General features: G+C 35.0%; 1 pseudogene; it reads left to right on the top strand.

Moving 5' to 3' along the window:
• The first annotated feature begins 13,958 nt into the window (after nt 1–13,958).
• Nucleotides 13,959–14,312, top strand: LOC130846459 (protein yippee-like 1; annotated as a pseudogene).
• The last annotated feature ends 1,696 nt before the right edge of the window (nt 14,313–16,008 follow it).

The following is a 16,008-nucleotide window of genomic DNA, read 5'->3' on the forward strand; positions in this document are numbered from 1 at the left end:
ACTATTGTACCCTCTCCTTCCCCACACACCAACGCTTACAGATGAACAGTAAAGGAAGCTCTGCTGGTCACAGAATAATACAAAAATCCCAAGGCGAGTAAAAGGACACTTACAGCTGAGACTCTAAAGAAACAGAAATACTAGTATCAATTCTATTGAACTGGTCCATTCTGGGATCAGTTCTGGGTTTTGTTTTGTTTTTTTTTTCTCTTTTTTTTTTTTTCCTTTATTAATTACAGTCTTAGTCCTAAGGGATCTACAAGTTTTATAACATATTTTTTATTCTATTTTTTATTCTATTTTTATTTTTTTGCCTTTTTATATACCTCTATATCTAGCTAAGTTTTTGGTAGTACGGACAATATATCTCTCATACCTTCCTTTCATCCCTATCTTTTATACATATCCATTCCTTTCTTTTTATTTGCATATTTCCAGTCACACTACGCTCTTCTGTTCCCCTGTCTTCCATCCATTTTTAACTTACTTTATCTTAACATACTTATATGCAACACTATCGATCTGCTCAGACTCCTTGCTCTATTCTCCAGATGACACACCACCTTGGTATTTAATATTAGGTTTTTGTCTTTATCTTAGTTCTTAGTACAATTGTCTAATTTCATTCTGAGAATCTCCATTCTGTCTGGTGGTACTCTAGCTCTTTTCTATATTTGATCCTAGCTTACAAAATCTCCCTGGATTAGTGTTTGTATGTGTAAGGTGTTATTTGTTTGTTCGTTTGCTTTTGCTTTTGTTTCTGTTTTGTTCTGTTTTGCTTTTGAATTTCTGTTGGGTTTCTCTTTGAATATCTGATAGCATACTGGGGTTCTTCTGTCAGGTCTTTCCAGAGTCTTACGTCCTAATGGATTTAGTAATTGTGTTTCTTATACATGTATGTGCTTCCTAGACTTAGTATTTGTTTAACCCAACACTCGGACATTAGCCTGGGGCTTGAACAGTCCTCTATAAACCCCTCTATCACCGGGACAAGCAACCCCAGAAGTTTGAACTACCATGAGGAAACAAAGAAACACCATGCAGGCAAAGGAGCAGGAAAGAAACCCACAAGACCAAATAAATGAAGAGGAAATAGGAAAAATGCCTGAAAAAGAATTCTGAGTAATGATAGTAAAAATGATACAAAATCTCGATAACAAAATAGAGAAAGTACAAGAAACAGTTCATAAGAACTCAGAAAAACAAACAGCAATGGATAACAAAATAACTGAAATTAAAAATACTCTAGATGCTATAACCAGCAGAATGAGGCAGAAGAATGAATAAGTGAGTTGGAAGATAGAATGGGGGAAATAACTGCCACACAAAAGGAAAAAGAAAAAAGAATAAAAAGAACAGAAGACAGTCTCAGAGACCTCAGTGATAACCTTAAGCCTACCAACATTCGAATTATAGGCAACCCAGAAGAAGAAGAAGAAAAAAAAGGGTCTGAGAAAATATTTGAAGAGGTTATAGTGGAAAACTTCCCCAACATGGGAAAGGAAATAATTAATCAAGTCCAAGAAGCACAGAGAGTCCCATACAGAATAAATGCAAGGAGAAATACACTAAGGCACATATTAAACAAACTAACGAAAATTAAACACAAAGAAAAAATATTAAAAGCAGCAAGAGAAAAGCAACAAAAAACATAAAAAAGAAGACCATAAGGATAACAGCTGACCTTTCTACAGAAACTCTGCAGGCCAGAAGGGACTGGCAGGATATACTGAAAGTCCTGAAAGAGAGAAACCTACAGCCAAGAATACTCTACCCAGCAAGAAGCTCATTCAGATTCGATGGAGAAATCAAAAGCTTTACAGCAAGCAAAAGTTAAGAGAATTCAGCACCACCAAACCAGCCTTACAACAAGTGCTAAAGGAACTTCTCTAAGTAGGAAACACAAGAAAAGGAAAACACCTACAAATACAAACCCAAAACAATTAAGACAATGGTAATAGAAACACATGTCAATAATCACCTTAAATGCAAATGGATTAAATGCTCCAACCAAAAGACACAGACTGGCTGAATGGATACAAAACAAGACTCTTCTATATGTTGCTTACAAGAAACTCACTTCAGACCAAGGGATACATATAGACTGAAAGTAAAGGGATGGAAAAAGATATTCCATGCAAATGGAAGTCAAAAGAAAGCTGGAGTAGCAATACTCATATCAGACAAATTAGACTTTAAAGACTATTACAAGAGACAAGGAAGGACACTACATAATGATCAAGGGATCCATCCAAGAAGAACATATCACAATGGTAAATATCTATGCCCCTAACATAGGACCACCTCAATACATAAGGCAAATGCTAACAGCTATAAAAGGGGACATCAACAGTAACACAATAATAGTGGGAGACTTCAACACCCCACTTACATCAATGGACAGATCATCCAAACAGAAAATAAAGACACACAAGCTTTAAATGACACATTAGACCATCTCAACTTAATTGATATTTATACGACATTCCATCCAAAAACGACAGAATACTTTCTTCTCAACTGCACATGGAACATTTTCCAGGATAGATCACATCTTGGGTCACAAATCAAACCTCAGCAAATTCAAGAAAACTGAAATCATATCAAGCATCTTCTCAGACCACAACGCCATGAGACTAGATATCAATTACAGGAAAAAAACTGTAAAAAATACAAACACATGGAGGCTAAACAATTCACTCTTAAACAACCAAGAAATCACTGAAGAAATCAAAGAGGAAATCAAAAAATATCTAGAAACAAACAACAACGAAAACACAACAACCCAAAACTTATGGGACGCAGCAAAAGCAGTTCTAAGAGAGAAGTTTATAGCAATACAGTTCTACCTTAAGAAACAAGAAAATTATCGAATAAACAACCTAACCTTACACATCAAAGAATTAGAAAAAGAAGAACAAAGAAACACCAAAGTGAGCAGAAGGAAAGAAATCATAAAATCAGAGCAGAAATAAATGAAAAAGAAAGGAAGGAAGCAATAGCAAAAATTAATAAAACTAAAAGCTGGTTCTTTGAGAAGATTAACAAAATGGATAAACCATTAGCCAGACTCATCAAGAAAAAAAAAGGGAGAAGATGCAAATCAACAGAATTAGAAATGAAAAAGGAGAAGTCACAACGGACACCTCAGAAATACAAAAGATCATGAGAGACTACTACAAGCAACTATATGCCAATAAATTGGTTAACCTGGAAGAAATGGATACATTCTTAGAAAACTACAATCTTCCAAGACTGAACCAGGAAGAAATAGAAACTATGAACAGACCAAACACAAGTACGGAAATTGAGACAGTGTTTAAAAATCTCCCAAAAAACAAAAGCCCAGGGCCAGATGGATTCACGGGCAAATACTATCAAACATTTAGAGAAGAGCTAACACCTATCCTTCTCAAACTTTTGCAATATATTGCAGAAGGAGGAACACTCCCAAACTCATTCTACGAGGCCACCATCACCCTGATACCAAAACCAGGCAAAGATGTCACAAAAAAAGAAAACTACAGACCAATATCACTGATGAATATAGATGCAAAAATCCTCAACAAAATACTAACTAACAGATTCCAACAGCACATTAAAAAAATCACACACCATGATCAAGTGGGGTTTATCCCTGGCATGCAAGGATTCTTCAATATACACAAGTCAATCAACATGATACATCATATCAACAAACTGAAGGATAAAAACCATATGATCATCTCAATAGATGCAGAAAAAGCTTTTGACAAAATTCAACATCCATTTATGATAAAAGCTCTCCAGAAAATGGGCATAGAAGGAAATTACCTCAATATAATAAAAGCCATATATGAGAAACCAAAAGCCAACATCACTCTCAATGGGGAAAAACTGAAAGAATTCCCTCTAAGAACAGGAACAAGACAAGGGTGTCCACTCTCACCATTATTATTCAACATAATTTTGGAAGTTTTAGCCACAGCAATCAAAGAAATAAAAGGAATACAAATTGGAAAGGAAGAAGTAAAATTGTCACTCTTTGCAGATGACATGATATTATACATACAAAACCCTAAAGATTCTACCAGAAAACTGCTAGCACTAATTGATGAGTTGAGTAAAGTAGCAGGATACAAAATTAATGCACAGAAATCTCTTGCATTCCTATACACTAACAATGGAAGAGCAGAAAGAGAAATTAAGGAAACTCTCCCATTCACCATTGCAACAAAAAGAATCAAATACCTAGGAATAAACCTGCCTAAGGAGGCAAAAGATCTGTATGCAGAAAACTTTAAGACACTGATGAAAGAAATCAAAGATGATACAAACAGATGGAGGGACGTACCATGTTCCTGGATTGGAAGAATCAACATAGTGAAAAATGAGTGTACTACCCAAAGCAAGTTACAGATTCAATGCAATCCCAATCAAATTACCAATGGCATTTTTCACAGAACTAGAGCAAGAAATCTTATGATTTGTATGGAAACACAAAAGACCCCGAATAGCCAAAGCAATCTTGAGAAGGAAAAATGGAGTTGGTGGAATCAGGCTTCCTGACTTCAAACTATACTACAAGGCCATAGTGATCAAGACAGTATCGTACTGGCACAAAAATAGAAAGGAAGACCAATGGAATAGAATAGAGAACTCAGAGGTAAGCCCAAACACATATGGGCATCTTATCTTTGACAAAGGAGGCATGAATATACAATGGAAAAAAGACAGCCTCTTCAATAAGTGGTGCTGGGAAAATTGGACAGCTACATGTAAAAGAATGAAATTAGAACACTTCCTAACACCATACACAAAAATAAACTCAGAATGGATTCAAGACCTACATGTAAGGCCAGACACTATCAAACTCCTAGAGGAAAACATAGGCAGAACACTCTATGACATTCATCAAAGCAAGATCCTTTTTGACCCACCTCCTAGAATCATGGAAATAAAATCAAAAATGAACAAATGGGACCTAATGAAACAAAAGCTTTTGCACAGCAAAAGAAACCATAAACAAGACTAAAAGGCAACCCTCAGAATGGGAAAAAATAGTTGCCTATGAAACAACGGACAAAGGATTAACCTCCAAAATATACAAGCAGCTCATGCAACTTAACACCAAAAAAGCAAATAACCCAATCCACAAATGGGCAGAAGACCTAAATAGACATTTCTCCAAAGAAGACATACAGATGGCCAACAAACACATGAAAAGATGCTCAACATCACTAATCATTAGAGAAATGCAAGTCAAAGCCACAATGAGGTATCACCTCACACCGATCAGAATGGCCATCATCGCAAAATCTGGAAACAACAAATGTTGGAGAGGGTGTGGAGAAAAGGGAACTCTCCTGCACTGTTGGTGGGAATGTAAGTTGGTACAGCCACTATGGAAAACAGTTTGGAGGTTCCTTCAAAAACTACAAATAGAACTACCATATGACCCAGTAATCCCACTCCTGGGCATATACCCAGAGAAAACCATAATCCCAAAAGAAACATGTACCATAATGTTTATTGCAGCACTATTTACAATAGGCAGGACATGGAAGCAACCTAAATGCCCATCAACAAATGAATGACTAAAGAAGATGTGGCATATATATACAATGGAATATTACTCAGCCATAAAAAGGAATGAGATGGAGCTATATGTAATGAGGTGGATAGACCTAGAGTCTGTCATACAGAGTGAAGTAAGTCAGAAAGAGAAAGACAAATATTGTATGCTAACTCATATATACAGAATCTAAAAATGGTACTGATGAACTCAGTGACAAGACAAGAACGAGGATGTAGATGCAGAGAATGGACTGGAGAACTCCAGGTTTGGGGGGGCGAGGAATGAAGGGGAAGCTCAGAGGAAGTGAGAGAGTAGCATAGACATATATACACTACCAACTGTAAAACAGATAGCCAGTGGGAAGTTGCTGTGTAACAAAGGGAGTTCAACTCGAGGATGGATGATGCCTCAGAGGACTGGGAAGGGGAGGGTGGGAGGGAGTCGAGGGAGGGAGGGAATGTGGGGATATGTGTATAAATACAGATGACTGAAGTTGGTGTACCTCAAAAAAATAAATAAATAAATAAAATGAAGAAAAATAAAAAATAAAAATAAAATTAAAAAAATATATATGAACAGACAAATCACAAGTACTGAAATTGAAACTGTGATTCAAAAATCTTCCAACAAACAAAAGTCCAGGACCAGATGACTTCATGGGTGAATTCTATCAAACATTTAGAGAAGAGTTAATACCTATCCTTCTCAGATTCTTCCAAAAAATTGCAGAGGAAGGAACATTCTGAAGTTCATTCTACGAGGCCACCATCACCCTGATACCAAAACCAAAGAAACCAAAAAAAATTGAAAATTATAGTCCAATATCACTGATGAACACAGATGCAAAAATCCTCAACAAAATACTAGCATACAGAATCCAACAACACATTAAAAGGATCATATGTCATGGTCAAGTGGGATTTATCCCAGGGATGCAAGGATTCTTCAATATACACCAATCAATGTGATACACCACATTAACAAACTGAAGAATAAAAACCATATGATCATCTCAATAGATGCAGGAAAAGCTTTTGACAAAACCCAACACCCACTTATGATAAAAAAACACTCCAGGAAGTGGGCATAGAAGGAACCTACCTCAACATAATAAAGGCCATATACAAAAAATCCACAGCAAGCATCATTCTCAATGGTGAAAAGCTGAAAGCACTTCCTGTAAGATCAGGATCAAGACAAGGATGTCCACTCTCGCCACCTTCATTCAACATAGTTTTGGAAGTTCTAGTCATGGTAATCAGAGAATAAAAAGAAATAAAAGGAATCCAAATTGGAAAAGAAGAAGTAAAATTGTCACTGTTTGCAGATGACATGATACTATACATAGAAAATCCTAAAGATGCTACCAAAGAACTTCTAGAGCTCATCAATGAATTCAGTAAACTTGCAGGACACGGAATTAACACACAGAAAGCTCTTGCATGTCTATACACTAACAGTGAAAGATCAGAAAGAGAAATTAAGGAAACAATCCCATTTACCACTGCATCAAGAAGAATAAAATATCTAGGAATAAACCTATCTAAGGAGACAAAAGACATGTACTCAGAAAATTATAAGATGCTGATAAAAGAACTCAAACAGGACAGAAACAGATGGAGAGATATACCATGTTCTTGGATTAGAAGACTCTATATTGTGAAAATGTACTACTCAAAGTAATCTACAGATTCAATGCAATATCTATCAAATTACCAATGGCATTTTTCACAAAATTAGAATTTAGAAGTTTACAATTTATATGGAAACACAAAAGACCCTGAATAGCCAAAGCAATCTTGAGGAAGAAAAATGGAGCAGAGAAATCAGGCTCCCTGACTTGAGACTATCCTACAAAGCTACAGTTATCAAAACAGTATGGTACTGGCACAAAAACAGAGATATAGATCAACAGAATAGGATAGAATATACAGAGATAAACTCAAGCACTTATGACAACTAATTTATGACAAAGGAGGCAAGAATATACAATGGAGAAAAGGCAGTCTCTTCAGTAAGTGATGCTGGGAAAACTGGACAGCTACATGTAAAAGAATGAAATTAGAACACTCTCTAACACCATACACAAAAATAAACTCAAAATGGATGAAAGACCAATTGTAAGACCATAAAACTCTTAGAGAAAAACAGGCAGAATACTCTGATACAAATCACAGCAATATCTTTTTTGATCCACCTCCTAGAGTAATGAAAATAAAAACAAAAATAAACAAATGGGACCTAATTAAACTTAAAAGCTTTTGCACAGCAAAGGAAACCATGAACAAAACATTTATGGGAACTTACAGAAAGGGAGAAAATATTTGCAAATTAAGAGCCCGACCAGGGATTAATCTCTAAACTATACAAACAGCTCAGCAGCTCAATATAAAAAAACAAAACAAAAAACCAACCCAATCAAAAAAATGGGCAGAAGACCTAAATAGACATTTCTGCAAAGAAGACATACAGATTGCCAAGAGGCACATGAAAAGATGCTCAACATCATTAACTATTACAGAAATGCAAATCAAAACTATCAATACAATGAGGTACCACCTCACAGCAGTCACAACGGCCATCGAAAAATCTACAAACAATAAATGCTGGAGATGGTGTGGAGAAAAGGGAACCCTCCTACATTGTTGGTGGGACTGTAAATTGGTACAGCCACTATGGAGAAAAGTACAGAGATTCCTTTAAAAACTAAATATAGAACTACCATATGATCCAGCAATCCCACTCCTGGGCATGTATCTGGAGAAAACCATAATTCAAAAAGGTACATGCACCTTAATGTTCATAGAAGCATTATTTACAATAGCCAAGACATGGAAGCAACCTAAATGTCCATTGACAGAGGAGTGGACAAAGGAGATGTGGTACATATATACAATGGAATATTACTTACCTATAAAAAAAGAATGAAATAATGCCATTGGCAGCAACATGGATGGACCTAGCAATTGTCATACTAAGTGAAGTCAGAGAAAGACAAATATCATATGATATCACTTATATGTGGAATCTAAAAATATGGTGCAAATAAATATATACAAAATAGAAATAAAGTCACAAATGTAGAAAACTTATGGTTATCAGGGGGGAAAGCAGGGGAGGGATAAATTGGGAGATTAGGAGTGACATATACACACTACTATATATAAAATATATAATTAATAAGGACCTACTGTATAGCATAGGGGACTCTACTCAACACTCTGTAATGGCCTATATGTGAAAAGAATCATTTAAAAAGTGGATATCTGTATTGTGTAACTGATTCACTTTGCTGTACACCTGAAACTAACATGACACTGTAAATCAACTATATTCCAATAAAAAAATAAAAAGTAAAAACAAAATATACAAAAAACTCATACAACTCAACATCAAAAAAAAAAGAAAAAAAAAACCTGATAATAAAAATAATCAGAGGACCTGAATAGACACTTTTTCAAGGAGGATATACAGATGGGCAACACATGAAAAGACAACATCACTAATCAGCAGGAAAATGCAAATCAAAACCACAATAAGATACCACCTCACACCTGTCTGCATGGCTATCATCAAAAAGACAACAAATAACAAGTGTTGGCAAGAATGTGGAGAAAAGGGAACCCTAGTACAGTTTTGGTACATTGTAAATTGATACAGCCACTATGGAAAATAGTATGGAAATTCCTCAAAATTTGAAAATAGAACTGCCATAGAATTCAACAGTTTCACTTCTGAGCATTTACACAAAGAAAGTAGAAACACTAATTTGAAAAGGTATTTGCACAGCAATGTTCATTGCAGCATTATTTACAATTGCCAAGATATGGACGCAAACTAAATATCCATTGACAGAAAAATGAATCAAGAAGATGCAACACACACACACACACACACAGAGGAATATTACTCGTTCATTTAAAAAAATGTTATCTTGCCCTTTGTAACAACATGGATGCATCTACATGGTATTATGCTAAGTGAAATAAGTCTGACAGAGAAATACAAATACTACCTATTATCACTTATATGTAAAATCTAAAATACGAACAAAATGTAACAACAGAAACGGACTTAAAGAGAACAAACTAGTGGTTACCAGTGAGGAAAGGGAAGAGAGGAGAGGCAAGAAAGGGGTAGGGAATTAAGAAGCATAAACCCTATGTATAAAATAAATAAGCTACAAGGATATTATATATCACAGGGAATATAGCTAATATTTTATCATAATTTTAAAGAATATAATCTATAAAATTACTGACTCACTAGGTTGTACCTCTGAAACTAATATAATATTGTAAATCAACTATATTTCAATTAAAAAATTGTTTTGTTTTCTTAATTAAAAAAATTTTTCAGATTTAAACAACCTAATACAGTGAGTGGACCTTGTAAGGTTATTGATTTAAATGAACCAACTGTAAAAGAAAGAAAAAAGACAAATGCCATAGGATCTCACTTATATGTGCAATCTAAAAAACAGAATAAACAAAACAAAATCAAACTCATAGATACAGAGAACAAACAGGAGGTTGCCAGAGGGGAGAGGGTTGGAGGGGATGAGAAATAGGTGAAGGGGATTAAGAGGTAAAAACATCAAGCTATAAAATAAATAAACCACAGGAACATAATATACAGCATAAGGAATATGGTCAATATTATTAAAATAATTTTGCATGGGGACAGATGGCTACTAGACTTATGGTGATTATTTCAATATATGCAAATGTCAAATCATTATGTAGTACATCTGAAACTAACATAATATTGTACATCAATTATATTTCAATAAATAAAATAAAATTTTAAAAATAATAAGGACTTCCCTGGTGGAACAGCAGTTAGGAATCTGCCTGCAAGAGAAAAGGGAACCCTTCTGCACTGTTGGTGGGAATGTAAATTGGTACAGCCACCATGGAAGACAGTATGGAGGTGCCTTAAAAAACTAAAAATAAAGCTACCATATGACCCAAAAATCCCACTACTGAGCACATACCCTGAGAAAACCATAATCCAAAAAGAAACATGTACCACAATGTTCATTGCAGCACTATTTACAATAGCCAGGACATGGAAGCAACGTAATGCCCATCAACAGATGAATGGATAAAGAAGATGTGGCATATATATACAATGGAATATTAGCCATAAAAAGGAATGAAATTGAGTTATTTGTAGGGAGGTGGATGGACCTAGAGTCTGTCATACAGAGCAAAGTAAGCCAGAAAGAGAAAAACAAATACTGTATGCTAACACATATATATGGAATCTAAAAAAAATGGTACTAATGAACCCAGTGACAGGGCAAGAATAAAGATGCTGATGTAGAGAACAGACTTGAGGACATGGGGCAGGGCAAAGGGGAAGCCGGGACGAAGTGAGAGAATAGCACTGACATATTTACACTACCAGCTAGTGGGAAGCTGCTGCATAACACAGGGAGATCAATTCAATGATGGGTGATGACTTAGAGGGCTGGGATAGGGAAGGTGGGAAGGCGTCACGGGAGGGAGGGGATATGGGGATATACGTATAAACACAGCTAATTCACTTTGTTGTGAGGCAAAAACTGGCAAAACAGTGTAAAGCAATTATATTCCAATAAAGAGCTTAAAAAAAATTCTCCCAACACATGTTATCTGACACATCATCGGACAGGGTATCTTACACCTCAAGGGAAACACGCGCTCACAGGCACTGCTGCAGAACAAATATGTAATGTACAGATTTATCAGCTCTCCCAGGAGGTAGAAGAATAAAGAGACAGGAAATGAAAAAGAGCGTTTTGGATCTGTGGAGGAAGGGAAAACTGTCTCTATCTGGATAATGGGAATTTTAGAAAGACAAAAGATGAAGAGTAGAAAATGTTTGAAGAAATAATAAGGATAAGCTTCCTAGAAATAAAGCTAGATAAAAGATCTGAAATTTAAAAGACCCATAGAATTCAAAACAGAAGATATAAGGTAAAGTATACCTCTATCTAGAGGTGTAATTTAAGATTAACAAAGAGAAAGCAAAAATTCTAAAAGCATCTGGATTGAAGGAGCAGACCACCTATAAAAGAACAAGAGTCATATCGTAATTACATCTATTACCCCTACAAGGTGTAAGAAATCAATGGAGCAGGTATTTTTATGATATTAAAGAAAGATACATTCAAAACTAGACTTTTTCCAAACAACCAAATTGTCATTCAAATATGAGGACATAATAAAATATTCTTGGGCACACAGGCTTCACCAGTTTTGCTACACACACACACACACACACACACAATAATAACAATGTGTACCTCTGAAACATTCTTATGTAACGGTTCAGATTTCTTGGTAAGATTTACTACAGTCCAAGCAATTTTAAAGGACAAGGAAGAAGAGGATGTCTAAACTCTAATAAACTAGAAATAAAATTCTAGAAAGTATCAATATGCTGGGGCTGGTGGGGGAGACAAGACATTTAAGAATGAATGTGAACGTTCTCTTGTTAAGCACAGTATATAAATATTGACATGTTTAAAGAATCAGTGGCGATAGAATAAGTTTTCAACAAGCAGAAACCAAAACATAAGTTCCAACTATCCAATGGAAGACAGGAAAAGGGAAAAAAGAGAATGGGGAATCTGAACCTGTTATTCTTTTCAGTTTATCAGGTAAGTCACATAATTCTCCAAAAAGTCAAGAATACTTTCTCCTGATGTTAACTTCTAGTAAATTTTTCGCTTCACTTTTCATACTTAGGACTTTGACACACCTTAAACTTTTGAATATGGAACAAGAGAAGCATCAGGTGCTTTTTTTATATGGGAAAAAAAGCACCAGTTAATGAAAAGATTATCTTATCCCTACTGCTCTTCAGTGCCACCTTTGCCGTAAATCAAATGACCACATGAGTATTTTCTGAATGTTCCATTTTGTTCCAGTGATATAAGTCTATCCTGGCACCAATACCTTACTGCTTTAATTCTGTAGCTATGTACTGTAACAAACCTTGATATCTTCTAACTTTATTCTTGGCTATTCTTGGACCTTTGCATTTCCATACACTTTTTCAAATTAGTTTGTCAATTTCTACACACACAGACACACACGCAGAGATCTGGCATAATGATAGGAATTATATCTTTACACTGTTGAGTCTTCCAATCCAGGAATGTTATATAGCTATTTATTTAGGGCTTCTTTAATTTCTCTTAATATTTTTCATTTTCTGAGAAGAGAGCTCACAAATTTTTATTAGATGTACTTCTATATAGTTGATTTTTTGAAAATTGAATATTTTATTTTATAAGTTATTGCTAATATATACAATATATAATTTTGTATATTGACCATATATTTGGCAAGCTTGCCAAATTAACATATTCTTCTGAATAATTTGTCTACATAGTATCTTGGATTTTCTATGATGTACCAAGAGTTTTATTTCTTCTTTTAGAGGCATTATTTTTTTCTTTTTTTTCCTTCTTTACTGCACCGGCTGCCTAGGCTCTTTAACACAAATGTTGAATAGAAAATGGTGATAGTGGATATATTTGTCTTGTTTCTTACTTCAAAAAGGAGAGTTAGCTTTCAATATTTCAGCATTGAGGGTAATGTTTCTTGGATGTTATTTGTGAGTACTCTATCAAATTGAGTTCTATTTCCAGTTTTCTACAAGTTTATTATCATAAATGAATACTAATTTTAATGGGCTTGCTGAATCTATAATCTTATGACTTTCCTCCTTTGTTCTTTCATACAATGTATTACATTGTTTGACATCTCAATTTTGAACCAGCCTTACATTTCTGGCACCAAAAACAAAAAAAACAAAAAAAAAACACAAAAAATCCCAAAATAAAACAAAAACAACTTGGTCCTGATATAGTATCATTTTCATGTATTGCTGGATTCAGTTTTCTTATTGCTAATTTGGATTTTTTAATCTACATTCATGAGTGAGATTGGCCTTAATTTAACTCTTCCATAATGGCCGTATCAGATCACGTTATCAAGATTAAACAGGTCTTATAAAGTGAGCTTGGTCCATGGACAGAGAGAATGCTTCATGACTCATCAAGGAGCCACCAGCCACCAAGCTAAGGCTGCCTGATAGTCTGAGCCTGAGCAAGCAGCACCCATACACGCAGTGAGCTGATTGACTGTTGATCTAGCTGATGGCCGTGAGTAGCAGGCCAGGTAGGTGCTGTGGCTGGGACTGCGGGGAGGGGAGCTGGCCAGCGCACAGACAGCTGAGCGTGCGTGTGACATTTTCTCTCCACTCATCTGTACACAAAGTGCTCACACCCTTCAGAATAACAGCTTTTCCCTGAGTATTCCAGGGTTTCTTTTCTCATAGAATCCAGCAGAGTTGAAATTCTTCACGTGCCAGCCCTGAGCTTAGTAAAAAACTTCCAGCAGGGATGATAAAAATGACAAACTTCATAACTTTCCAAGGTTATCTGCCAAATTCTCACTGAATTTACTGCTATAGCCACTGCAAAGCTCATTTAGCATCATGCTGTGTTGATAGCCAAGTCCTTTCGTTTTATTCAACATCAAGCCCACCTCTTTAATTCTGGGTGAATGTGGGCTGTGGCCCAGCAGAGGACAGGCCCTCTCCCTGGTGAACATGCTGTCGTGAGTATCTACTGTGAAAATTATAAAATTACCCTTGGTTGGAAATATGAACTTGCCTTTGAGAGCAGCAGCAGTATAAGAGATGAAAACTTATTACTGAACTTGCTCATGTGTTCAAAGACAATGGTTTCGAGTGAAAACTTTCCGTTCTATTTTGAATCTGCTTTTGTGAAAGAGGCAAACAAGATGGAAACAAAGGAGCACCCTGAATGACAATATTTCTTCAACTTTAACTTCACAGACTAGCTGCAAAGCTCATGACACTCTCTACAATTTCTCTGGTTATTCTTGGATAAGAAAGCCCCTTCTTGTATATATCCCCTCATTTATGAAGTTATTTCTGAAGTTCTTTATGAACTTTTTTTTTTTAAACTCATGTTTTAGAGAAAGAATGAACTAACTGATGCTTCATCTATCAACTATCTTCTTTTAAGCTATGTTTTTAATGCAGAATTTGGTTATGCATGTAAATGCTTTTATTCATGTTCAGTAGATAAAATGATAATTTCTAAAGAATATAGGAACAGAGTTTCATAAAAATGTCTCAGCACTACCCTTTATTACAGTAAAGGCAAGGGAGTGTTGCAGTTCATACTACAAAAAAACTGCAAACAGTGTAAACTAAATGGGTACTCATCTTGGAGATTAATTGTTAAGTTACAGTGCTCATTTAAGTAGCTTCCAGAATCTGTCACTAAATCTATATATCAGTGTTTTTACTTTTGCTCAAAAACAGAGAAGCTTACAACTTTATGTAGGTTGTTAATGGAGAAATGTGTCTAATGTTAATATCTTGTCTCTTTAAGCAATGAGGTATCTTACCTAAAAAGCAAGTAAACTAGTTGTTATAAATGGCTGACTAGAGACAGAAAGATGCATTCATTAAAGAAATACTTATATCTCTTGTTCAGTTATTGAAATTGGAAAATTGTACTTTTAATGGTAGCAGTAACTAGTACATCAGTAGATTATTTTATGACTGGTTCAATGAAGCTAAGAGTTCCTACTCTACTATCAATTTACTTGAAGAATAATTAGTTTTGCAAATCAAAGGTGCTACAACCAAAAGGAAAATTAAATACCCAAGACTTTATTAAAACATTTTTTTCAGAAGGTTAAAACTATAAGATAGGCTTTAAATTTTTAAGTGAATTGATATTTGATTTGTGGATTTTTTGAAAAACTGAGTTGGGAAGTTTTCCCTGGTCCTACTCACTAGGAGAGATTGTGTAAAACTGGTATTGTTTCTTTCTCAAGTAATTAGTAAAACTCAGAGAAGCCATCTGAGTCCAAAGTCTTCTTGAGTGAAGATTTTAAATTCCTGATTTTTTTTTTTTAATTCTTACAGCATTCTTCAGATTTTCTTCTTGTCTTGTTAAGTTGCATTTTTCTAGTAGGTTTTCCATTTCATCTAAATTTGGTACTTTCGTATTTCTAGTAGCTTGTCCATTTCATCTAAATTTTCTAACGTATTGTCATAACATTGTTCATAATATTTGTATGTCATTTAATGTCTGTAGGATACAGAGTGAAGCCTCATTTCCATCACACCCTTATTGTTTCTCAATTTTGCCAATGTGTTTATTACTAATTATTCAAACTGGCTTTGGACTTCAATAATCTCTTTTGTACACAGGAAATGTTTTCATTAATATCTGTTCCAATTTTTATTATTTTTCCTTTTTTTCTTTGGGTTTAATTTGCTGTTCTATTTTCCTAACATCTTATACTTAATCATTTACTTTAATAGATGTTTAGATCATTTACTTTTACATTTTTCTTTTATAATATATGCATCTAAGGCCATAAACTTCCCTTCGTGCAGAGCTTCAG

Source organism: Hippopotamus amphibius, chromosome 2 (genome assembly GCF_030028045.1).
Source record: "Hippopotamus amphibius kiboko isolate mHipAmp2 chromosome 2, mHipAmp2.hap2, whole genome shotgun sequence".
Classification (NCBI taxonomy): Eukaryota; Metazoa; Chordata; class Mammalia; order Artiodactyla; family Hippopotamidae; genus Hippopotamus; species Hippopotamus amphibius.